Raw genomic sequence first — 25,392 nt, forward strand, 5'->3', positions numbered from 1 at the left:
CATTCAAGCCTGAATTGGCATTTCCAAGGAGGATTAAGGCTCTTTGACTAAGGCCTCTTATTAAATCAGTGTTAAGTGGGGTTCCATTAAGGTAGCTCTCCTCTGCAGCATCTATAATTCTTGCTAAAGGGCCAAGGATATCTAGGACACGGTCTTGGCAACCTTTAAGAGATCTCTCCATCCCTTTGCGGGGGTCTCGTCCAAGTTTAAAAAGAAATTGTATTAATTCAGGATCCAAATTAGGGGTTTGGCACACCTTATCGTCAATAGCAGGTCTTGCACACTCAGCCCTTAGGATATTACGAGTATTGCGCTCGAGGGGAAATCTTAACCATTTATTAATGAATTTAGCCACGTGATCGTGGGGCCACCATTCAGAGCTCCTAGGGTGTGTAAGATTAAGGGTGAAAACATTTCCTCCCCAAGAGGGTCAAGAATTTTATCTTTGAGAACGGAAGAAGAAGAAGATTCTGAAGGATTAAAGAGATCTTCATCATAATCATTTAAATCTAGCACATATTCATGAGGGGTGCTATCGGAGTTATCATCTCCATAATCATTGTTATGCGCAGGGTCATTAGCACTTAAGTTTTGTGTGCCGCTAAGGACACCAGAATATCTTGTGCCGCGAGGGACACCATAATAAGTTGTGCCGCGGTGGACACCATGATAAGTCGTGCCGCGGAGGACACCCATTTGGTTTGAGGTGCGAGGACCTCCCATATACAATGAGGTGCGAGGACCTCCCACAGTGCTCATAGGGGGTAAGTCTTGTAAATTTGTAATCTTTTTTGTCTTCTTACCCCTTGATAATGACCATTAGTAAATTCATCTTCATTAGGGGAGATGGTCCTCTTTGAAGATAAAACTGTGCCCAAACGATTGCGCTGGTGAGATTGTGCTTTATTGCATTCCACACCAGGGGTGGGGGCAGAGGCACCCTCAGTGTCAGAATCAGCCATGATGACAATTTAGGTCTGTCAAGTAATGATTACCCCTGTATCGCAATATTAAGGATTTTGTTATCAGGGAAATAAATTCAATTTAAACAAGCTCGTGTTTAGACTAGATAAGTAAAAATAGCTGGAAATGGGGTGAAAAAATGGCTCCATATGAGGAGGATGTACAGCTGAGCGCGGAGATCGAGTAACAAAATCGTAGTCTCTCTCGCGCTCAGCTGGCGCTTAGCAACCCAAGGGGAGTAAGGAAAGCACCTTGGTAACGCGCTTACGCGACGTCGTTCCTCCCAAGGTTCTTTCCTCTTAGGGAAACACTAACAAAGCCCAGCTCGCGTTAAGGCTCTTTCAAAAGGAAAATTATTAAAATAAACGCGCGTTAGAAAAAGGGGGGGAAGTGACATGTCGAAGAACAAAAATTCACTGTACTAACGCTATTTCTCAATGAAAAACGTGAGTTGAGCAATAAAAAGCATGAAATTCGATATAAAATGGGTAACAGCCTAAAATACTTACGTGGCTGAAGGAGAGAAAACCATTAGGACAAAGGGTACATAAACAGTAATCCATCGCATAGCAGAAAAAACCTTAAGATCCGACCAGAAAAGGAGGGAAAAGGGGGGATTTCCATAAATTGGAAATCAGTATGGAGAGAAAAGGGGGAAGGAGAAGAGAGGAACTGTAAGATAACCTCGAAATCCCTTTCTGATAAATGATAATAAATTATAATAACAGTATATTGACAATGTGAAAGAGAAGTAAAAGGTTACTTATCTGCTCAGAGCCGCATTTAAAAGAGGCAGTCTTCTGATGGCAGTTGGAGTTATTTGTTATGAATGTTCTCAATGGAACCTTTCTATTATGATGTTTGCGGCTGCTTGGAGACGCATTAAAAGTTGTATGCATAATGTAGCCTCCGGTCTTGTAATGAAATTTACATCCAAAGCTGAATTGAAGTTGTGAACCCTGCTGTCCGCAATGTAGATCGAAGGTACTACTCGACACAAACATCAATGAATGCTATTTTGTATAGTTAACAGAATCTGAGGGCATAGTACAATTGTCTCTGCTTTAAATAAATCGAGACTAAATTTCATGTTGTATGTAGCACTGATGCGCTCCTGGTACCAAGAGGTAAACTCTGTTGTCTGCAGTGTACATTTGAAGGCAGTACTTAGTACAGACATTGAGGAATGTTTTTTGTGGCATCCAGTAACAAAATTGTCTCTGTCTTACATGAATCAAGTTGTGCCCAATTGCTCTGCCTTAAATCAACGCTAACTTGAAAGCTGTTCATAGTGTAAATGGAATACTGAATTCAACTTGTGAAACCTGCTGTCTGCAGTGTAGATTGAAGGCAGTTGTTGACACAGACATAGATGAATGCTTTTTGTCACTTATTTAAACAAAATGTGAAGATATATAGTAGAATTATCTCTGCATTAAATAAATGAAAGCTGAATTTCCTACTGTTCAAACTTTAAGAAAATCTGAGGACATTGTGCAATTGTCTCTGTTTTAAATAAATCAAGATTGTATTGAATGTTTTCTGTAGTGCTGGCGCTCTTGGTATCTAGTTGTGAACTCTACTGAGCGCAGAATTGGTTGAAGGCAGTTCTCAGCACAGATACTGAAGACAAATTTACATCCAAAGCTTTATTGAAGTTGTGAACCCTGCTGTCCGCAATGTAGATCAAAGGTACTACTCAAAACAAACATTGATGAATGCTATTTTGTACAGTTAACAGAATCTGAGGGCATAGTACAATTGTCTTTGCCTTAAATAAATCGAGACTAAATTCCATGTTGTCTGTAGTACTGTTGTGTTCCTGGTACCAAGTGGTAAACTCTGTTGTTCATAGTGTACATTTAAAGGCAGTACTTAGTACAGACATTGAGGAATGTTTCTTGTGGCATCCATTAACAAAGTTGTCTCTGCCTTACATAAATCAAGGCTAGCTTGAATGCTGTCCATAGTGTAGATGTAAAGCTGAATTGAAGTTGTGAACCTGCTCTCTGCAATGTAGATCGAAGGTCCTACTCGACACAAACGTCGATGAATCTTATTTTATACAGTTAACAGAATCTGAGGACATAGTACACATGTCTCTGCCTTAAATAAATCAAGACTAATTGTCATACTCTGTTTTAAGAATTTGCTGCATTCTTAAATGCACAAAGGCAAGCATTAAGGTTGATACCATGCTTAGCTCATCAATAATGAGAAGTTTCATTTTCCTCAAGATTCTTGAAACTTCACAACAAGCTTCTCCAGATAGCTTGTGGTATTCCAATTTGTTGTCATGCTCCACAGGTAGTATAAGTAAACAATGTAATGTAGCATTGGAAATGTTAACATTTGGTTATATTTTGAATATAAGGAACTTATTAGAAATATGCAACAAGCTAATTATGCTGATTATGGAACTCTTCTACAAGATATAAGAATTGGAAAAGTGACTGAACATGGCAAAGAAGCTTTACAGAGACGAATATTTTCCAATTTGTTTCCAAATGAAAATATTGTTCCTGAGGAAATATATATGAGAATTGTAGAAAACAAATCTGTAATCTGGTTAATGCTAACATTGTATGAATGCTCTATATTCAATGAAGAAATGTTAAAGTTGGAAAATGAAGACATTTTAAAATTGGAAGCTATTGATAAAATAGAGCATGAAGGAATCACTATTATTTTGACAGAAAAGTTGAAGAGGAAATTGGGTTTCTTAGAGAAATTGATATCTAAAACTGCTGGTTTAGAAAAGAATCTATATGCATGTATAAACTGTCGGGTAATTTCATGACGTAATTTGAATGTGGAAAAACATTTAGTAAAAGGAACAATGGGTAAAGTTGTTGATTTAGTTTTTTATCTAAATAGAGATGGTATTGAATTTTTGAAAATCAAATTTGATCAAATTGAAGAAGTACAAAAATGTAGTCGTTGTTCAGCTCAGTTTTTGCAAACTTTTTAAAATGTCTGCTTCGGGCTGTTGACTTATGTAAGAACTGCAAATAGTGTCAATATCTGGGACATTATCAGTGACAGCATATATTCTTGGAATGTTGAGCTACTGATTAACATGCATTTTCCTGCCTACTTCGCCAACACCTGTGGTTGATTCATGTTATTATTTATTTCACATACGCTTTGACAACTCTATGTTACTCATACTTGCTCCATTATCAAACTCGTGTGTGAATAGAAACAATGGAGTCGATGTCCACACAGAATAAAAAAAGAAGAGAAGGAGTGACCTTACTCGCAACTTGAAAGACTTCTTCAAAGAAATACTACTTTTGATAATCCAGACACAACACTAGATGGTAGGAGTATGCAGAACATGTAACTTTACAGCTGGCATGAGATCTCATCTTTATTTTCCTAATGCATACATTTGTTACATTTGTAACCTGAAAAAGGTAAGTACGATCTTGCATTCCTTTTGATACTTTCCAAGTGAACCCATCAGCAGCATTCTAAATATTGAGCCTGAAGAAAGTGAAAATTAATTTGTTACTCTATTTGAATTATTTCAATTAGCTTTTTGTTATGCTAACTTACATTTATTTACATAGTAAACATAGTGAACTGTCCTCAGTCAGTGGCAAAGTGGTGTTGAGTCTATTACTAGGAATGTTGCATAGCCAGCGAACCAACATGGTGGACGCAACTCAGAACAGATCCTTACCATAAAGTTTTCCGTATAAATTGCTGAAGCTTTTTGGTTGCAGTCACCACAATACTTTTCAACAGACTCTAAATGTTAAAAATATGTAAATTAGTGCATCATAATAGTAATGCTAACCATTCAAAACTTAATTTGCAATATATTGTACATGTTTCCAAGTGTTTTCGAACCAAAGACATGAGACTGTCACAACTGTTCAAAGGAAATTGTAATGGCTTGACAATGAACATAATTAAAAATTCAGAAACATAAGGAAAACAACAATAACAATTGTTCACATTAGGATTGGGGTTGAAAAGCAATCATATGTGTAGCGGGAATTCCGTTCTCCTACAGAACTGTGCATAGAGACCTGGAACCTCAGTGAATTAGGATGGCCCAAAACTCACCTCAGTACCCAAAATCCCCTTACCGAGCAAGCTACAGTGTCTTATTGGTCTTAACAAACTCCCAATGCTTAGACAGACCAGAACATGAACTTAGATTACCTCAGGTATCGTGGAACAGATGAACACTCTTTCGTTATATAATCATTTCAAAACCAGAACGTGGAGTAAATGAGGACACGTGCGTATTTGAAATATTTATTTACTAATGCAGAGTTCTCAAACGCAGTATCGTATATAACACTAGCAAACATATTATAAAAAACAAAGTTATTAGCATAGTCACTAGTCCATAGGAAGCAAACGGTGACAGCATACTAAGATGCTGTACTGAATAGGAATTTACAATACCTAATTCTCACCCTTCCCTATTTACCATAATATTTTATATCTATGAAGGTCTCATTTGGGTTTTGGCAGGGCAGGCCCATACCTCAAAATCTCAGTGGCAGGAGGATCACATCATCTTCCACCAGCTCTCTGCATGTGAAGCAAATCAAGTGTGTTTTTGTGCGTTCAGCACAACAATATAAAACTCGCCTAGAGCCAGATTTTGGCAGCAGCATGTGTGTTATGTCTATAGGGGTGCGAAGATCAGACCTTACAACAACACTGGGTTAAGTTATCCGTGTAGCCTTCAGCACTCACTGTGCAGACAGAGTGCAGAACAAAACTGATATCAGAGCAATACCATATTATTTCTCTAGTAAATCACGAAGCTCTTCTTGGTTGAAAGCTAAAACAACAGTTATGTGTTGTGTGCAAAAGTGAAGCAAGAATGAAAACGGCGTGCAAACATTTAATAAACTCATGCTAACATAACACAGTATGTAGAAAAGAAGTAGCTATATGACACCCCCCCCCCCCCCAATGATCAGAGCACAGTCAGAAATCATGTAAAGTCAGAACCAGGAAGGGGTTTAACCTGAAAACAGAGTTCAATAATAATGAGCTAATCTATTCTCCAAACGTATATATGAAGGCCTATAGGGGCCAAACGTAATTGTTCCAACCTTTGAAAATATAAGTCAATAGGTCTGGGACGTATAGAAAATTTTCACATAAGAAAAAAGGCACTGTCCAAAAATATAAAAATACATGTGCCAAAATAAGTAAAAAACTCCATGGCATCTCACAATAGAACTGAATATGCAAAATATGCAGCCACAGCCTCCAACATGAAATCACTGTCATCATCCGAAAACAGTTCAGCCATCCAATTAAGTAGTGGGAAGAAACATACGTGCTGCTCCATCACTGGATCCTCTAGTAACATCAGAGGACAACTCGGTGGGTTCTCAAGAAAGCTCCATGCCAAGAACTCTTTGCTGCTGCGAGTATATCCCAATGACCCATTAGTCCATGCATCGCTGCCAAGGCCATAATCCTTTTGCCAGAACAAACCAACTCGTGAGCAACTACGGGGCTCATCAGATGATTAAAATCAACGTCAGGAGACACCGTCAAGCAGAGACACAAATCAAGGGCCCAGTCGAAATCGCAGCTTAGGCAATGAAACACAGGCTGGACACATGTGAAATAGGAAAATCGAAACGATAATCCAAACGCCGTGATTAAAGTCGCAAACGGCAGGGTGCCATAGTAATCAAGCATCCGGTTACGCATCAGTGACAGGAGGGGCTTTTCTGCTCCTAATGCAGGATGGGCATCCATGTTTAATAAAACAAAATATCACCAATACGCCTGCAGCTAAAGCCAGCAAGACAGGGAAACCACCAAACAAACTCGAAAAAAAAAAGAATGAAAGAATGCAAGGATGACCCCGAATATTTTTTCAAATGAAGTCACGAGACCGCTGATAACTAATTTAAAAAAGTGAGCAAGGCCGGAAGTGGAGGAGGCATTAAAAATTTGATGAACCAACTCGTTGAAATGTAACGGTAAATCAGTATTTAAAAGCGCCTGCACTTCTGTGCGTGTGTTAGCTATGTGAAAGACGAATGTTTCTCGGGCCGAACTCAGGGCCACCTCTTTCTGAGACAAAAGGGCTCTTATTCTAGTCATACCATTGAACTCTGCCTTCAAGGTTGGGATGCGTGACCAGATGGAAACATCTGAATTCCCATGCGTACGGGGATACAGAACGTTTTTGCAGCACACAACACGTTCCGATACAGTTACCACATAAGCGATACCAACAATTAAACCACAACACTCCTCGGTATTCAACAGCAAATGACTACCATTTGCCAGCAGTGTAAACGTGGGAACAACTGCGGGAACAGGAGTCCCTTTTAGCGGTATGTTAATCCCTGGGAGACTGTGAGGAACGAGTGAAAGGATACTATCTGGCGTGATTCAGAGATGCTTTTCGGTGCAGACGCTTTTTGGATTAAGTCTCCGTGCGGACCCGAACATTTGGAGAAGTCACGCATTTTGGATGCAAGGTTGTTTCGCCAATATGGAAAATTGCCATATTATACGCTTGGTGTGATATATAATTGTGAAGACGATTTTGAAACAAGGCTTGGATTTTTACCGGTTTAGAATGTGGTAAAGTACTGCTTGTTTTGTTTGCCCATTGTCCTGATGAGGCCTGAAACTGCTTAACAGGCCGAAACGCGTCGACAGTTTACCATTGATTTCTACACCCTTTGTTTGATTTGGAAGCAATATGGGATATATTCCCTAGGAGTTGGATTGACTTGAGAAGCCATAAAAACATTGAGTTGTGCTTCACTTACTCCTATATATATTTTTGTTGTTCGAAAAAGGAATTAAGGTTATAAGAGACATTACCAATTTTCCTTATTTGCAAACTATTGGGCTTCAGACACAACCCATGGATTGAGGGGCAACGATTGTACAACTTTATTTGTTTTTTTGCTTGTATGTCTTGTTGAAAATTGCTCGACACAAGAATATATAATGTGTGATTCCTTGATGTGTATGACCAAAATACTGAAGATCTTAAAAGAGATTCTTAAAAGAATACTAAAAGAGTACTATATATCACTTATGTGTTTTGTGTTTTTTTTTAGAAAATTAGCCATAAGATGAACATAAAAATAGGACAGTTGATTTAGTCAGTATGAATGTGTATGGTGGAGATAGATAATTGATGGTATCTGTTTCCTCAAATAATTACGTTTACATTTGAATACCATTGCATCACTTGTATTTTGCTAGTTTAACCTTTTTACACACAGGCTAGATTAGGTCGTTCCTGGTTACAGGAACCATGTAACTGGACATGTCTGCATATTAATGAAGGGTCAGGGGACTCAGTGCATTCTTCCCCATTAAGATAAACTTCTTTACCGTCTTTCAGGCACCTATATGTGAAAGGAAGAGACCATGCCTGATGGAGGAAGGCACCACCTAACAGTTCATAACGCCCTATTGCAACATATCGCATACAATTAGTGAATTTGTATAAGGCGAATGGCAATTAACCCTGGGCGAAGCACTACGATACGCTCGCGGAGTTTGCGAAGTTTGCGCAACTTTGCACTACGCGAGCTGCACGTAGCACAGTGCGAACACGCGTAGTGCAGCGTAGCGTAGTGGGGCGCTCATTTTTTGCTTGTTCGCGGTCCTGAACGTCATGTTTGCGACCGTGAGCAAGCAAAATGACATCCCAGCGAGATTCCCAAAGCTGGGAGGTAAGGTTTCTCATTGTGATTGGTTGTGCATGCTCGCGACCGCTCTCAATGAGAAACTACCAGTTCGTGTTTAGAAAGCTGCAGCTCGAGTAATAATCTACTCGAGCAACAGAAAACTACAGCTCCCACTGTGCAAGATGTCATTTTCAATGATTGCACAGTGCCGGATGCTTGTCCGCACTGTGCAATCATTCAAAACCCATCTTGCACAGTGCGAACATGCTACTACGCAGCTCGCGTAGTGCTACGTGAAGTTCGCGTAGTGCGAAGTGCACTTCGCGTAGCTTCGCGTAGCGCTACTTCGCGAACTACGCCCAACCTTAATGGTAATGTAATTAATCCGTGGATAAGCCACGTTGCGTCAGTGGCCTAAGCAACATTGAACGGTAAAGATTCCAACCTCTCAATGTGTAACATGCGCTGTTTGTCAATCAAATTAAACGGGGCAAAGAGGGAGGACACGTTCATGTAATTCCAGGGCACACGGCCAGACTTAAGAGTCTGCAGAGTCCACGCAAACTGCATTACAGAACGCAATTGATTCTGGCCATGGTATAAAACAGATACCTCATCATTTACAATATCAACCACTGAAGAAACAAGATTATTCAACATGTATATGCGGGAAGAAAGCATGTTAATACTGTTATCGACAACTGCAAGCACCTTTTCTAAATTAGCTTGATCAATAGCCCTCAGGCGCTTAGCAGCCTCAATTTGTGAAAGCTTCCAGATTTCATTGTAAACAGCATATATCCAATGTTTAGATCTACCGCTAGCCGGGCCTTTTATAAAATCATTTAGATCCACATCATCAGTTAGCTTAGATAGATGTAATTTAACAGCAGCTAATGTAGAACGTTGTAACCAATTCTGACATAATTTGCCAACTGAGTATGTTGTAACAGTGTGGTCAGGATCAAAACGTAGATCAGGCCTAACTTGTGTAAAACCTTCAGTTAAACCCATAAAGCGAAGCTGGCAAGAGTCAGAGCTTCTGTGACACAGCAGCCAACCCTTTGGATCAAAACTGGATACATTAAAGGATGCATTATGTAGTAATGTTTGCAACTCTCGAATGGAAAACTTTGTGAAATTATCCCAACCGGAATATTCTTCCAAATCAGGGACAGCAGGGGTATTTAACTTTTTTGAAGTAGCCAATCCAAAGCAAGTTGTCTGAGAAATAGTAGAATTCAAAAACAACATGTGATTTGGGATGAGACATGCACGGTGCAAAGCCTCAGTGCCTTGTACCTGCCAACTTTTAGAACCCTAAACCAACTTAAGGTCAATGGTTTCCTTCCATAGCTCATAGCCCTCTACAGCTAACTTTTCTAGAAAGGACTTCGAATACAAAAATTTAGTATCGGGTAGTCTAACTTTGGACATGGGCTTCTGTGTCATCTTAAAATAAAAGGACTCAGGACTTGATTGATTAAAGTCGGTAAAGTAAGTGTACTTCTTCAAAAATGTACTGGAGCTGCCTTGTAATGGTGCTGGGCAATGTTCCCACTGTGTGTAATTTACAGTACCCCTTCTGGAACTTGTTTTATGCAGAAAATGGTAACCAAAATGTTGAAAGAAAAATATATCACCATAATTAGCAGACTCTAAATATAAATCTTCAGCATCAAAGGCAGCATAATATTTTAAATCAGAGAATAATTATTCTACGGCCTGAACATTCCAATCACCAGAACGTATGTTTTGTTTTACCACATCCCCAATGTTCACTCTCAGTACATTTGGGACATTAACCACTTCAGTGGGGCCATGAATTAGAAATTTAACTGCATCCCACACAATCCCATCAAGAACCGGCCAAGCTGTGATGTTAACAAAGTTCAAGTCTCTTTTCAGTCTGTGTGCAGAATGTGAAGAGGAAAAGGGGCCAAAGTTCCATTAAGAGCCAAATGCATGTTCTCTCCTCAACATAGTGTCCATCCATGAGACGGAAAAAATAAAACACAAAACCAAATGACATAAAAAAGTATACTGAAAAAAGCACTAGCCAAATATATGTCCAAGGGGGAACCAAAAAATGTTTCTTGAATAAAGAGGCATAAATTGCACAACGTGAGGGTTTTGTCGAAGTCACTGAAGCAGAGTCAAATAAGAATCTTGAGTCTGTGGCCAAACGTGTTTGTAAGTCAGGCATCGATAAATCAGCAGGATAGGCATAATCGAGGTCATCAATGTTATTAACGGGGAAAGTATTCAGTAAAGAATTGGAAATGACAGGCATCTCAAGGGCCACTTCTGGCTCAGCAGCTGCAGTAATGCCCAAAACAGAATTTCTCACCATTGAAGGACAGGAGACTGCCGGTGTCATGCTATGAAGAATCGGCCACCCTGTGTATCTTGACATTGTCAATTGAGATAAACCTGTTTTCCTTACGATCTGGAAGTGGTGGTAATATGACTGTTCTTGTGCCCTTCACTCCAACGGGGACCAGTGCTCGATAGGAAGGACCAAATTCTTTCTTGTCATCGATCTTCTCTCGAACCAGTTCTCCAACTTTGGGTAGCCAGCCAACTACCGGGATCTGCAAAGCATCATCCGATGTGGAGGGCAAATGTTCCTCTGCAAGACTGTCTCTGGTCTTTTGTAGATCCTGTAAAACATTGAAATGTTCATCTACGTCAAAGGCCGTGGCTTGAGCCACGCAGTCTAGACCGTCGAGGTCAGGGACAGACATCTTGATACCAAAGAGCATTTCGTACGGGGTCCGCCCACCCAGAGACCTTCTAGGGAGATTATTAAGAGCACGCTGCACGCCATTGAGATGGGCCAGCCAGTTTCTGCCAGTGCCTATAACTCAAGCTGTCAAAGATTGCTTTAAGTCATGGTTCATTCGTTCCACTACACTATTACCCTCAGGTCTGTATGGAGACGAAAACTTGACTTGGACCCCCAACGAAACCATAGCATCCTTATACGCCTTAGAGGTGAAAGCCGGACCCTGATCCGAATGGAAGGTCCCACAGGCAAAAATCCCTACAAAGACACGCAAATCTCTTATGATAGTCCGTGAATCAGCGCTGCGATGGGGCCATACCCACACAAAGCATGTGCATGAATCAACTGCTAATAAGATGTACTTAAACGCAGTATCAGAAGAAAAAGGACCGCAGTGATCTAAATAAACGCATCCTAGTGGTTTATTAGAAATGTACAACTGTGTCTGTGGCGGACGCGCAGCAGTTGAATGTTTAATCTGCTGGCAAATATCACATTGAAGGACATAATTGTGCGTCTGTTTGTACAGTCCCCGCCACCAGAATCGTAGTTGTAGCTGAGTAACAGTGGCTGAGACGCCCGCATGCGCAGACGCCACACCTTCATGCACCGCTGTAATCAAAGTAGCCCTGCGTTCCAAGTTGGGAATCAGCCGTTCCCCAACATCAGGAATTTTCACATAAGGAAACTTGTCGGGACTTAAGTGGTATGTGTACTTCGAAAGGAACCCCGCAGGATATTTACCTACCTTCTCAGTGTTAGCGGCTGCCGCCAAAATGTCATCATCTATTTTACTTTTGGACTGTGTAACTGCTGCAACTAAATATTTAGATACTGCTGACTTTGCTGCTTCATCAGCAAGCGAATTACCGACACCGTGAACTCCCACACGCTGATGGCCGAGAGTATGAATCACAAACACAAGTGGCAACTGCTCTTTAAGCTCAGCCACTCGGACCCAGATCATTTTATGTATTGTAAGACTGGACACAGTAGTAAGAATCACTTACGATAAGGGTAGTCACCCTAGGATCTGCGTACTCCAATGCAAGCATCAGAGCACGAAGCTCTGCCAATTGTGCAGTGCAGTCTCCAAGTGTCTGCGTGTGAACGACACTGGACTTGAACTCATCGTTCACCATGGCACCGACCACAATGGCGCATGCGGAAACGTAGGCATGTTTAGAGCCATGCGCAACCTGCACCGAACCATCAGTGTAAATGATGCAATGGAAATCCTCCAGGGGTCGCATTGCTAAAGGAGCTGGATGAACGAATTCATACTGCAAATACTCCTGCAACCGTAATGTGCTGTCAAAGGTAAACATGACATCATGAGATGTCAAGGATGCAGTCCATTGAATCCACCGAGGGTACAAAGCTTTAGAATTAGGTACACTGGCTTTTGTGACTGCCTCCAAGGCAGGACACGTGGTAGCAACCAACATGCGCTTTCCCTGTGACAGGGCACGTTCCTTAAGAATAGCCATCTGCACAGCCGTCACAACTTTCTCCACAGTGGAAAAGCGCAATTCAGCCGAAGTGTACAAGTGTGACTTGTAAGCATTAGGTACTGTGTCTTCTTCATTAAAAGTCAGGTACGTGAAACCTACTGTCCCAGGGATAATTCTTATCACCAGGTTGGTCTGATTATCACAAGTCAGTAAGAATTTAGAAGCGAGCAGATCATCCTGCAAAGACTGCAGTATAGCTGAATGCTCAGGCAACCAGCATGATTTGGAAAATGATGGTTGTATCAAAGCATACAAAGGCTTGATACGCTGGGCATATTCTGGAATGTAAGTCCTCCCGAAATTCAAAAAGCCCAGTAAAGATTGTTATTTTTTCAGTGTTGTTGGAGCGCGCAATTGTGCGCATTTCTCCAGGAAGTGAGGAGACAATCCCTTTCCTTCATTGTTAAGCTCGTAGCCCAGAAACAACACTGTGTACTCTGCAATGTGCGATTTTGCAAAGTTGAATTTGTAACCTAAATTTGCAAACTTACAAATAATCCCATTTGCACAACACAGATGCTCCCAAAGTTCGTCGTCTGTGAGATATATGTCATCCACATACGAGCAAGCATCCGGGTCAATTCTCTCCAAAAGAGAGACTATGCGGGCAGAAAAAATCCCAGGACTATTCCTGAAGCCCATAGGCAAACGCCGAAAGTGGTTTTGCACACCGCCACAAGTAAAGCTGGTCCACTGGAAACTCATAGCATCCAATTGGTGGGCATAGAAACCATTAGAAATGTCAAGCGTGGTCTTAAACCACTTACGCACAAGACTATTCATAAGAGCAGAGCCGTGAGTATTCTGCACTACACAGTTACGGCAATGGGAGTTTAAATGCAGGTAATCCAAAACCAAACGATACGAACCGTCAGGCTTGTTTACAGTAAAAAGAGGGTTATTCATCGGTGACACACACGTTTCAATTACACCTTGATATTCCAATTGTTCAAGGATTGTCGCGACGGAAGCTTTCGCTTCACGTCATATAGGATATTGAGGTTGAGGCTGCGGCTGAGACCGTAAAGGAATCTCGTGGCTTGGGGACAATTTATCCCAACCACACTGATTGAGGTACACAGCCGGCGCCAGAGCAAGAGCCCATTCTTCTGCAAAATGCAGCGCATCCTCTTTTGAGACTGTGTTCGCGAAACTGGGGAGGATCACCTCCTTCCCTCGCGGAGCTGCGAGCACAAAAGGTGGGGGCCAGTCAGCCTCCGAAAGCAAAATGTCTTATGTAGACGAAAGATTTTCCCAAAATACCCCTTTTATGGTTCGCTGTATGTCGCCTTCAATTAACAGGACAATTTCAAAAAGTCTATCAGGGGGAGCAACTCTGGTATCAGCTGTTTCAATGACAACATAAGTATCAGTGGCTGTCACCTTCAGTAGTGGACGGAGCGCCTCTCTCACTATGGTAATCTCCGCCGCACTGTCCAGCAAGGTCAGAGCTCACGTCAGATTCCGAAGCCGCATTCTCACTATCTGGGGCATATCGATGCTCTGTTAAGGCTGCGACTTTCTTCTTGGCAAACTGTGGTCTCCTAGGCGTAGAGCCTTCCTGCTTTTCTGCACCGTTCCTTGGGTGGGGCTGGTCACGTACTTGCTGGCCACCCCGACCCCTGCCACCCCCTCCACCACCGGTCGTCAGAGCCGATGAGTCCTGAAAGGAACGAGGAGAGCGTTGGTCAGAAGCCTGAAAACGATCAGAAGTCTTAATCGTCGCGCGGTCGCGCAAGTCATAAACACGCTCCGACTGCGCAGGTAATGGCGACGCAGGACGAGAAACGTGTGTTTGTTGTTGTTGAGGTTCCTTTCCCTGTTTCTGTTTTTTAGGCCAATTTTGTTTTTTGGACTTGGGCTGAACTTCCGTTTCTGAAGTTTGTCCCTGGGGCTGCTTTTTATCTTTAACAGAAAAAGGCTTAACACCCTTACTATTGCGACCCATGGTTTTATAAGCTGCCACAATAATCTTCGCTAACTGTCGGGGTTTCTCGGCCTCGGGAAGCGCCGCCAACGTGTTAGCAACCTGAAAGTTCACTGCATCCCCCTTGACATTAGCAAGGATCAGATTGCAAACTACATCAAAGGTGCCACACAGGCGCATGCCCAACTCTACGGCAGATTCCGGTCCGTGATCATCTTGACCGAAGACAGCACGCACATAGACGGGGTGCCGTAGCACCGAGCATAGACCGCCGCAAAAGTCTTACCTCAGGTCTCACAGTCAACGAGCTCAGGGGCCAAATCCTTCGGCCAACTAAGCGTAAGAATCGGTGTTTTTCACCAGGAGTCATATTAGGAAACACAGCTTCCAGCTGGTCAAATTTCTCGGCAAGCCAGAAAGGAAAATCATCCTTTTCCTGGGGCTTCTTGCCCATAACGGCATTGACCATGACAGGACCGATTTTCAAACCACCACGCCACGCCGGAAGTGCCGCACCCCCCGGGGCTCCACCCGGAAGATTACGGCCCATGTAATGCACTAAGGCTCTAATCACGGCAATCGCGACTACATGTAGTCGACGCAGTTCACCCAAGTTACAATTGCCGTGTAGTGGATGAGGAGTAAATCCAGCCAAAACAGGCCAACTAGCGCCTGGAATGGACCAAGGACCCAACTTCGGAGCTGTTAAAGAATGGGGTAGGGCGCCACCAAACCAAACTCCATGCTGCCAAACATCAATAGGTACTTCCTGTGCTCTGTATGGAGTATACTCATTAGGTACAACCGTGGGAGTGTACGTGTGAAATACGCCTGAATTTGAAGTCCACCACCGGAAATGTCACCCACGAATAAAAGAGTTCGTATGGGTAAGCATGTTCCGCACTCACCACCATAATCACAGCCAAGCCCTCAACAGGAACATTGTAAGCCCGCAAATGATCTCGCACCCCAATGCGACTATGCTGCGGAATGTCCACGGCTTGGGCCATGACAGCACAGGAATGAGAAAAAACAAAGCAAATTTTGTAGCACAACTGGGTAGTAATTCAAGGAAACTGTTTAACAAAGAATCAAGCTTGAAAAGACCTATTTCAAAAATAGGTAGGTTTTTCAAACACCACCGTTTTCCAGAAACGACAGTGAAGGGGTTCAGTTTGAATGATATAAGGCCAACAACGTATGGGCGCCATGTAGCGGGAAGTCCGTTCTCCTACAGAACTGTGCATAGAGACCTGGAACCTCGGTGAATTAGGATGGCCCAAAACTCACCTCAGTACCCAAAATCCCCTTACCGAGCATGCTACAGTGTCTCATTGGTCATAACAAACTCCCAATGCTTAGACAGACCAGAACATGAACTTAGATTACCTCAGGTATCGTGGAACACATGAACACTCTTTCGTTATATAATCATTTCAAAACCAGAACGTGGAGTAAATAAGGACACGTGCGTATTTGAAATATTTATTTACTAATGCAGAGTTCTCAAATGCAGCATTCTATATAACACTAGCAAACATATTATAAAAAACAAAGTTATTAGCATAGTCACTTGTCCATAGAAAGCAAACGGTGACAGCATACTAAGATGCTGTAATGAATAGGAATTTACAATACCTAATTCTCACCCTTCCCTATTTAGCACAATATTTTATATCTATGAAGGTCTCATTTGGGTTTTAGCAGGGCGGGCCCATACCTCAAAATCTCAGTGGCAGGAGGATCACGTCATCTTCCACCAGCTCTCTGCATGCGAAGCACATCAAGTGTGTTTTTGTGCGTTCAGCACAACAATATAAAACTCGCCTAGAGCCAGATTTTGGCAGCAGCATGTGTGTTATGTCTATAGGGGTGTGAAGATCAGACCTCACAACAACACTGGGTTAAGTTATCCGTGTAGCCTTCAGCACTCACTGTGCAGACAGAGTGCAGAACAAAACTGATATCAGAGCAATAACATATTATTTCTCTAGTAAATCACGAAGCTCTTCTGGGTTGAAAGCTAAAACAACAATTATGTGTCGTGTGCAAAAGTGAAGCAAGAATGAAAACGGCGTGCAAACATTTAATAAACTCATGCTAACTTAACACAGTATGTAGAAAAGAAGTAGCTATATGACATAGGTTTCAGAGCAACCGTATCAGGATCATAGTAGTGGTGAGACAAAATCATATTCGAAAAGCAATATGCTTCCGATGGGCACTATAGATTCGTTCGGTAGACATTCATAAATGTCATCCCTGAAAACCCTCTTTGCTATTTACAAGTATTGTAAAGAAGTAAGCTATTAAGATAAAGTAATGTATCTTAAAGATATTAAGATTAAAAAAAACATAATGGAAGTATCATTACCAGCATGCAAAAAATACCACAATTGTAGCTGTCCTGTTGCTTTTGGTTACATTCTATGACTAACTGGTCATAGTCGGGAAACTTAAATTGCTGTAGGAAAGCCCTTTAGAGACATACAAATGGTTATGTTAAATATTTAGCTTTTTTAAATTTCATAAAGAGAAATCATATTGACAATTTTATATTCATGCAATATAAGAAATTATAAAGAGCTAACAAACATTTATTTAGGGAAAAGTTACCTTCAATTTAACAAAAACTCTATAGGTCTGAATTTTGTTGCTCAGTGAATCATGAACTATTATTGTCTTGGTTAAAGGTTTCAAAATCTATAAAAAACATTATAGAAATAAGATTTTTAGTATGGAGAGTTTACATTTTAGGGTACAGATGTCTACTCTAGATACATTACAAAATAATTGAAATAAATTTGCTTTAAATTATTTGAATTTTTTTTTTAGACATTTTAAACTATTACAACCAGTTATATTGTCGAGCAATAACTTTGCAATTTAAAAGTTGGAACTCTTGCACATACCAGAAGTATCCAATGACAGCCAGTATTTGTCGGGCAAAGAACAATGTCCATTTTCTCAAATGGTACCTGTAGAGTTAAAATGCAATCGTGAATAACTTTATATTACAACCCAAATACATACATTTAGACTTACAACTATTCGAAAATGTGAATATCAATGCAATATATATTCAAAACAAACAAACTTCCCTTGAAAAACATCTTACATTTGTCATAGTCTTGTAAACGTTACTCGATTCTACTCTTAAACATTAATTCAAAGAATCACTAACTTTCAATATTCCTTTGCACCTGATGTCATCAGTGATGTCATTTGAGATGTTATCAGTGATGTCATGAGTGATGTCACTGACCATGTCATAAGTGATGTAATATGTGATGTCATCAGCAGTACATTGCGGGCGCGCGAGTTATAGTTAGCTGAACTAACTATAACGGAGGAATTTCAAAGGTTTTGTATGAGTGAAATGTCCAGCTAACTATAATATGTGTGAAACCTATGTTTTTTCAATGAATTTGCAAGGATTTTTAAATGCTAATTCCTAACTATAACGTGTGTTTAAACCTTAAACCTATGTTTTTTTCAGAGAATATATATATATATATGTATATATATATATATATATATATATATGTATGAAATACGTATGGATGAATGTATGTGTGTGTGTGTGTGTGTGTGTGTGTGGGTGGGAGCAAATGTCCCACTTCAGCCTTAGTGTCATTCACTGGAAAAAATAGTAAATATGTATTCATGGGTGCCTATGTCCCTCTTCATCGTCTTTCATTTACATGGTGCTTTCATCAGGGGTCTGCATGCTTCAATTCACATCACTCATTGGCTTGCTTGCCCTGTGAATGATCCCAATTTTCTGATCACATGTTCATATCACCTTAAAATAAATGTTGTTAACTGTCAAGGCTGGTTGGCCAGCATGTTCATTTTCAATATCCTTCTTTTATAGTTTCTCTTTAATGTATTTACTTCTCCTCTTTGTATTTTACTCACGGTGATACTACATCTGTCCATTGGCTTCTATTAGGTAGGTTATTAGACAATCATTTTGGGGCCATATGTATCAAGGCAAAATGGGTTCGCAAATGCTGAAATTCGCAGAATTCCGGCGTTTGCGAACCCATTTTCGCTAAATGGTATGTATGAAACATTTTTGTTGCAAAATAAGGAATCGCTAAATTTGCCATTCCTTATTTTGCGATTGCATTTAAGGAATTGCAAATTTTGCGACTCCTTAAATGCAATGTATCAAGGAAAAAACACATTCCAAAATGCCATTAAGGAATCGCAAATTACCACCAACTTCTAGTTAGTGGTAAATTGCGAATTCTTTTAAAAAAGCATGTTTTTAAAAATCAAAAGGTGCCATGTGGCGCTCATACATGCCCTTAGGGCATGTATGTGCACCATATGCACACACATGTCATTTTCAGGGGTGCAGCAGGGTGTTCTTGAAACACCCCTGCACCCTTGAAAATATTCACAATTTGCGATTAGCAAATTGCGATTCGCAATTCCCCCTTCATTCCTATGGGCCTCCTGGCCCATAGAAATGAATGGGAAATTATTCGCAATTATGGAATTTTAAGGAATCGCTAAAAAGAAGCGATTTTCTACATACATACCATTTTGCGATTTCTAAATAGCGATTCCTTAAAAATCGCTATTTAATAATCGCAAAACGGAATGTTGATACATATGCCCCTTAATCTCCAATGCACTGCTTCTAAGGTGGACACTTCCTCTAACCCAGGCAGCCAGTATCAAATGTTCTTTTTCCATGATGTATCTTAGCTTTACCATTCAAAGATGGACAATATGTTTCCTCATAATCTGGCAGCCACGGTGGAACATTAAAACATGATAGACTGTCTTTAATAGGTGTGCAAGACAGATACACTCAGCTATTTTTAGTTTCATTATTTAAAGCATATACCTGCTGTGCTTAGATAGCAGCCTGTTTACCTTTTTCTATATGTATTCTTTTAAATTATCTTACAATGAGTTTGTCCGTGTTTTATTGTGGCTGTGTCTGAGGTGGAATGCAAGAATGAGTTAGTGAATGGACGAATGGATGTATGAGTGTAAAGTGAGTTACAGAGTTGATCTATAAAAAGAAAATGTGAGTGCTTCACAAACCAGATCTATTGGCATTGCCAGAGATTGTTCATATTTTCTCTTTTTCTGATGATGCTCTCATTGTTGTGAGTAGAGATTCTTGTAAATGAAAGTGAAAGAATGTGTGTCCGAGCGAACTGGCAAATAGTATAGTGTTACAAAATAAAATAGGAAATACGGTACATGTGGTATAGTTTGACATCTGTAAGCTCAAAGCAGATGCTCCAGATAATGTTACCAGTTATGACATTGTTTAAGTGATAATGCCCTATGTGATGTCCTTAGATAAATAATTGATCAGTGCCTTGGTGATCTAGATTTGGATAATCATGTGAAAGTTTTTTTAAGTTCTTTTAACGTTTGCATAGTGGACACATTCTCCTTTACAATTATTTGCTTCATTCTGTTTTGAAGGGTTAGTACTAAAATAGCAAAGTTTCCCGAAAGGCATGCATCCCTAAATTTACCTAAACTAAGAATCATTTGTGGATAGTGCAAAAATAATTTTTGTGCGTACTCTATTATAAAATTATTTATTGGAAGTAAACTGAATAAAGGCTCGGCATTACAATATTACAGCTCAGATCCTATTTACATTTTTTACTGAATTCTTCTCCTCTGTAGATGTTATACAAAGAGAGATTTACGCACAAATTCTTTTAATACAAAGTACGTCCAGTTCTTCGGAAACATACAGGAATGAAGGAGAACATTTAGAAGGAAAGGAAAATGAGAAGGGAGGTAATAAAGTGGTACATATTCGAGGAGGGCCTGTTGCTTCAGAACTTCAAGACTTTGGAAAAGCAAATAACGAAGAACAACGTTGGCCAACTCCTAGGGCAACAAATCAAGGCTTAAAAAGGATTGTGGAGAAAATAGATGGTAGCAATTTTGAAAGTACAAAACAAAGCCAACGTAAGCAAATTGGAAAAAAACGTAATGGTAAGATTTTTATGTGCTATGTTGTGTTATACTCTATTAGCACTGTTTATTATTGCTTTACATGCCACATCATGGAAAATGCTGTGTAAGGTTTAAAATATGAATTTTCAAACTTCATGTCTACATGTAAAATATTGATATCAACTTTGCCATGTCTTTGTTTTTTTTACAAGATCAAATAATCAACAACTTCTGTATATACCGAAGTTCCAATCATAACTATTTAAAAGAGGTAAAGGTCACATTCAGAAGTACTACCCAGTAAATGACGTTCCTGAATGTGGCTGATTTGATGCTTAAATCCCAGTAACACAAGATGTTCTGAAATGATAAAATAATGTGTGGGGCTTGCTCTTGTCAGGTAATCATGCTGGAAGTTCAATATCTTTATGCTTTAAATGAGGGGTGTGGCAGCTAGCCTAAGATGGCAGACGGAATATGAGGTAGCTCCGATGGGAGATCCAGGATCTGTATCAACTCCCCGCCATCCATGCCTGTGTGCTCAGATTTGAAAGTCTCCTGGGGTGCATTGGCTGGTGGGGCACTGCATATACCATTTTTGCAGCTTCCCCAGGGCCAGGAAAGCCGCTAGAAGGGAGTGCTCTTCAGTCTGTGCAGCCTAGTCCCACATGGCAGGCCTGCACAGCACATAGATCAGGGAGAGGGCAACATCTGCTGTGCAGTCTGAATCATACTGACTGGGACATGAAGGCTGTTATGTAGATAGCGGCTCCCTCCATGGGCCCCCATCTGCTTCCTGCCCGATTGGTGCCTGAAAACACGCACAGGGCCAGGCGGCCATGGAAGGCCTCCTGTGTCGATGGGCATGTTTATGAAATTTCTGGATACCCGCAGTGAGTGTATTGTGTTGGGTGCAAGTCACCAATTTACCCCCCTCAACCCCTCCCACCCCCCCCACCCCCCACCCCCCCCCCCCCCCACCCCCCCACTGCTGCCGCTCTGCATTACTCCACTGGGACCCTTGCTTCTTTCCCTCTGGCCATTGTATTTGACACATGGAAAAGCGCTGCAACCCGGACTCTCCCCTGTCAAAAAGGAAGATCATCCTAGAGCCATTCTGATGTCATCTGACGACTTCAACTGAGCTATTCATGTAATTATCTGAGGAAGTCATCCCAAACCACCCTGAAGTATGTCTATAGAGCAGAATATTTAAATGAGATGACTCTTACTGTAATCCCAAATACTACTCTAGGATGGTGTTATGATAACTTCCACTGGCAGAAAGTGATTACCTTTTACAACTCCAGGATGAGCGAGGATTACTCCAGGATGGGCTCTAGACAATTTAGGGATGACTGTGGATTACTCTAGGATAATTCTATAACAATTTCAGGATGACTGTTGAATATTCCTGGATGATCCCATTACAGCTTCATGATGGAAGTGGTTTACTCTGGTATGATCCTACGGCAATTTCAGGATGAGTGTGGATTACTCTAGGATGATTTAATGACAACTCAAAAATGGGCATGGATAACTCAGGGTTATGTTAGGACAACTACAGAAGGAGTGTGGATTAATAAACATTGACTACATAAAGACTTTCATATGAGTGCACACCCACATTTGCTATGTTGTGTAACAGGGAGAGAGCAGGATAGTGCAATGCCTACTTCCTCTCCCATGCACCACTGTACCATTATGCAGTCGAGCACCATGCAAACACATTTGTACTATTGTTCAAAGGTGTCTGCGAGAGTCTAGATCAGGTTTTGTACTTGAAGGGTTTCCCTTCCAGTACAAAAAATACTAAGCAGAGACAAACTTCTAAATTTTTCCCGTTTTGTGTGAGTGTTGTACCAAATACCAATGTGTTGGTTTGTAAATCCTGAAAAGTTTTTTGCGTCAAGGCTGCATTATAAAACTTAAGCAACTCAAACACAAAAAAACCTTCCATAACTGTAGTTGTAATTATCATATCAATATTCTCCTTCTTTGGAAAGATTACTTTTTAAATTCTACTCTGAGAGGCGGGCACCTGTATAAAATAAATCTGAGAAACATTCCATATGTACAGCTTTGTGCTGTAAAATACTACATACATACAAAAGCAGTGGTTTGCAACAATGCCATACTTTGCATTCAGATAGGCTTAACAAATTGTGCTGCTACCCCCCATACTCCTGACTCACTGGGACTTGCCGTACTTTGAAGTACAGAGCTTTATCTGAAGCAGTTTTACCAGGTGGCCAGCAGCAAAAGACAATGGTTAAAGGAAAAAGCATCAAAAGGGATGTGTCAACATGTAATGTTATTGATCTAAAACACACATTTGGCCCCATGGGGACCAGGAATCCAAACAAGGGAACATGAAGAAAGTTTAGGACACTGTACAAGAGGGGAAAAAGGCAAGAATACTAATAAAAAATAACAAATAGGATGAAGGAAAACCAGCAACTTTGTTGTATGTTTCTAGATTCTGAGTTTTCTTTCGTCTACTTCTATCATTGCAAATCTTTATAGCTAGCTTCCTTCTCATAGTTCTGTTGTCCAGAGATGACCAGCAGTTGGCCCTGCACACTGACTTCGTAAACTTTGGGGAAAAAAATACATCAGTATCATGTTACCGCAACTACTTTAGGTATTTAATAGGGCTAGGCTGCCTTTAAAATGTTCCAATCGCATTATTTCATATAGTGTGCCCCATGAGATATGGCTGGAAGGGTTCATAAGTTTAACATTAAGGGCAATTGGTCAAAGAGACACAGGTGAGAGCAGGCATTGATGAAGAGGGGACGAGGTGGTGAAGAAAGAATGTTTCTTTATTAACAAAGGTCTTTTAACTTGTATGGAATGAGCAGGCCTGATGTAAAATGTTTTGAAGCTGGGTCCCCTCCAAAACTCTGCTTATGGCAACTAGGGGCTGCAGGAGTGGCCGGAGCTAAGAGCAGGGGTACTTTTCTGTAGCCCAAAATATGCAATACACTTAAGAATCATGAAAGAGCAAACATGACTAATTGACAACAGAAATTGAACACAAAACACCACAACATAACCAGGGAGTTTAGCCCCTAATGGTCCTGGTTCCTAATGCAACTGTACCTGCTGCACTAATGATAGTTCCAGCTCCAAATAGCAGGCTCTGTTGTGCATTTTCCGGCCTTTTGAAATACGGAGGTATTTGAAAGAAAGATTGATTCATGTACTGATGTAGAGGTGTTGAAACAAACATATGTACCCTAGTCATGTTCACCAGCAATTGTGACTGCCAGCTATCAGAAGTGGTGGGCGGGCAAACCACTGCTGGGAACACAAAACAGCAGACTTAGTCAATCCTGGTGCTGCTCTCATACTGTGGAGCATCCAGCCAGCCACTGCTCCTGTCTTCTGTTGCCAATCTGCAGCAGAGGACACACCCTTTATCTTTCTGGGATTGGGGCAGGCTGGCTGCTGCAGGGCACACAATAGTAAAAAATAAAATGTCAGAGAACTTTTGATTGGCATTTTTATTTTTTCCTGCACAGTTTGGAGCAGGCTGGAGTGGGTGGGCGATGCTCCACGTCCAAGTGAAAAAAACTACAGGTGTTCGCCAGATGCTGTCACGCTACCTCTGCAAATAGAAACCAATCAATACCAAATTTAATTTATAAAACCATTGTGGGGGTAGCCATGTTGGGCCTGAACTCTACTTGCAATATTCATACTTTGAAAATAGTCTACGAAACAACCATACTAACCAGAAATTCAAATCGGAGCTTACAACCCAGTGCTAGGAAAAGGTCAACTGATCTAATTATCAGGAGAGTTGATCAGGTCTAGATAAAAGCTGTGAGCACAGTGTTTTATAAGTGCACTTTGCCATCACCCATTCATCCAATTTGAGCCCCTCACCTGGAACTTCTGATTTCAAAATTAAATCCCAACTCAAGTCCTTGCCAGATTTGCATGCTATTTTTAGAGCAAACACAGCACAAACTTTTGCAGACTGCTGTTAAGTGTGATGGAGCCTTTGTACATTAATAGGATAAATGATCACATATGCAAACATATTTAAACACCTTATGTAATATATTTTCATAGTCCTAGATTAACAGAATGTTAATTTGAACTTTTGTAATGTTTTACCTAATACTACACAACCTTCTCCTCATCAAGGAAAGCTATTCCAGCACAATCCTTTGTTATGTCTTTTGCAGATGCAAGTTCTTTCGTAGAACAAAGTATTTCTCCTACACCATTTAGAAGTAAACCTGTACTGTCCCGAGCTGCCTTGGCTTCCTCCAAAAGTTTGTGCAATTCACTTTGAGGCATGAGTAGTCTGAACCGTGAAGGATCATTTCAATCTTTCACCAACAGCTGTATATCAATCTTCAAAATAACAGAACTATTAACTATTTGGCAACATGTTAGGTCACATAGTAAAAAAATAAAAATAAAAATATTAGAATTCATGGTTTTTAAGTTTTTAATTTGGCATGCATGGCTAACAATCTAATATTTGCTGGGTGAGCTCCATAAATATAAAGCAGCCATATAAAATACCCATTACATGCAGAAAGATTTGAAAGTCTTGTCGTGCAGTAAATCTACAAG

The 25,392-nt window shown here is 40.7% G+C and overlaps 1 long non-coding RNA gene and 1 pseudogene across 3 annotated transcripts in view; both read right to left on the reverse strand.

Moving 5' to 3' along the window:
• LOC147718668 (uncharacterized) overlaps positions 1–25,392 on the reverse strand; it is a 453,950-nt gene that overhangs the window by 205,820 nt on the left and 222,738 nt on the right. For all 3 annotated transcript variants that reach the window (XR_015309999.1, XR_015309998.1, XR_015309997.1), the window contains exons 2-3: positions 17,760–17,825; positions 4,652–4,719 (exon numbers count right to left, since the gene is read on the reverse strand). This is a non-coding gene — a long non-coding RNA (uncharacterized LOC147718668). The remainder of the gene's footprint in view (positions 1–4,651; positions 4,720–17,759; positions 17,826–25,392) is intronic.
• Positions 24,931–25,392, reverse strand: part of LOC147718669 (uncharacterized) — a 163,707-nt pseudogene continuing 163,245 nt past the window's right edge.

Source organism: Lissotriton vulgaris, chromosome 4_1 (genome assembly GCF_964263255.1).
Source record: "Lissotriton vulgaris chromosome 4_1, aLisVul1.2, whole genome shotgun sequence".
Taxonomy (NCBI): domain Eukaryota; kingdom Metazoa; phylum Chordata; class Amphibia; order Caudata; family Salamandridae; genus Lissotriton; species Lissotriton vulgaris.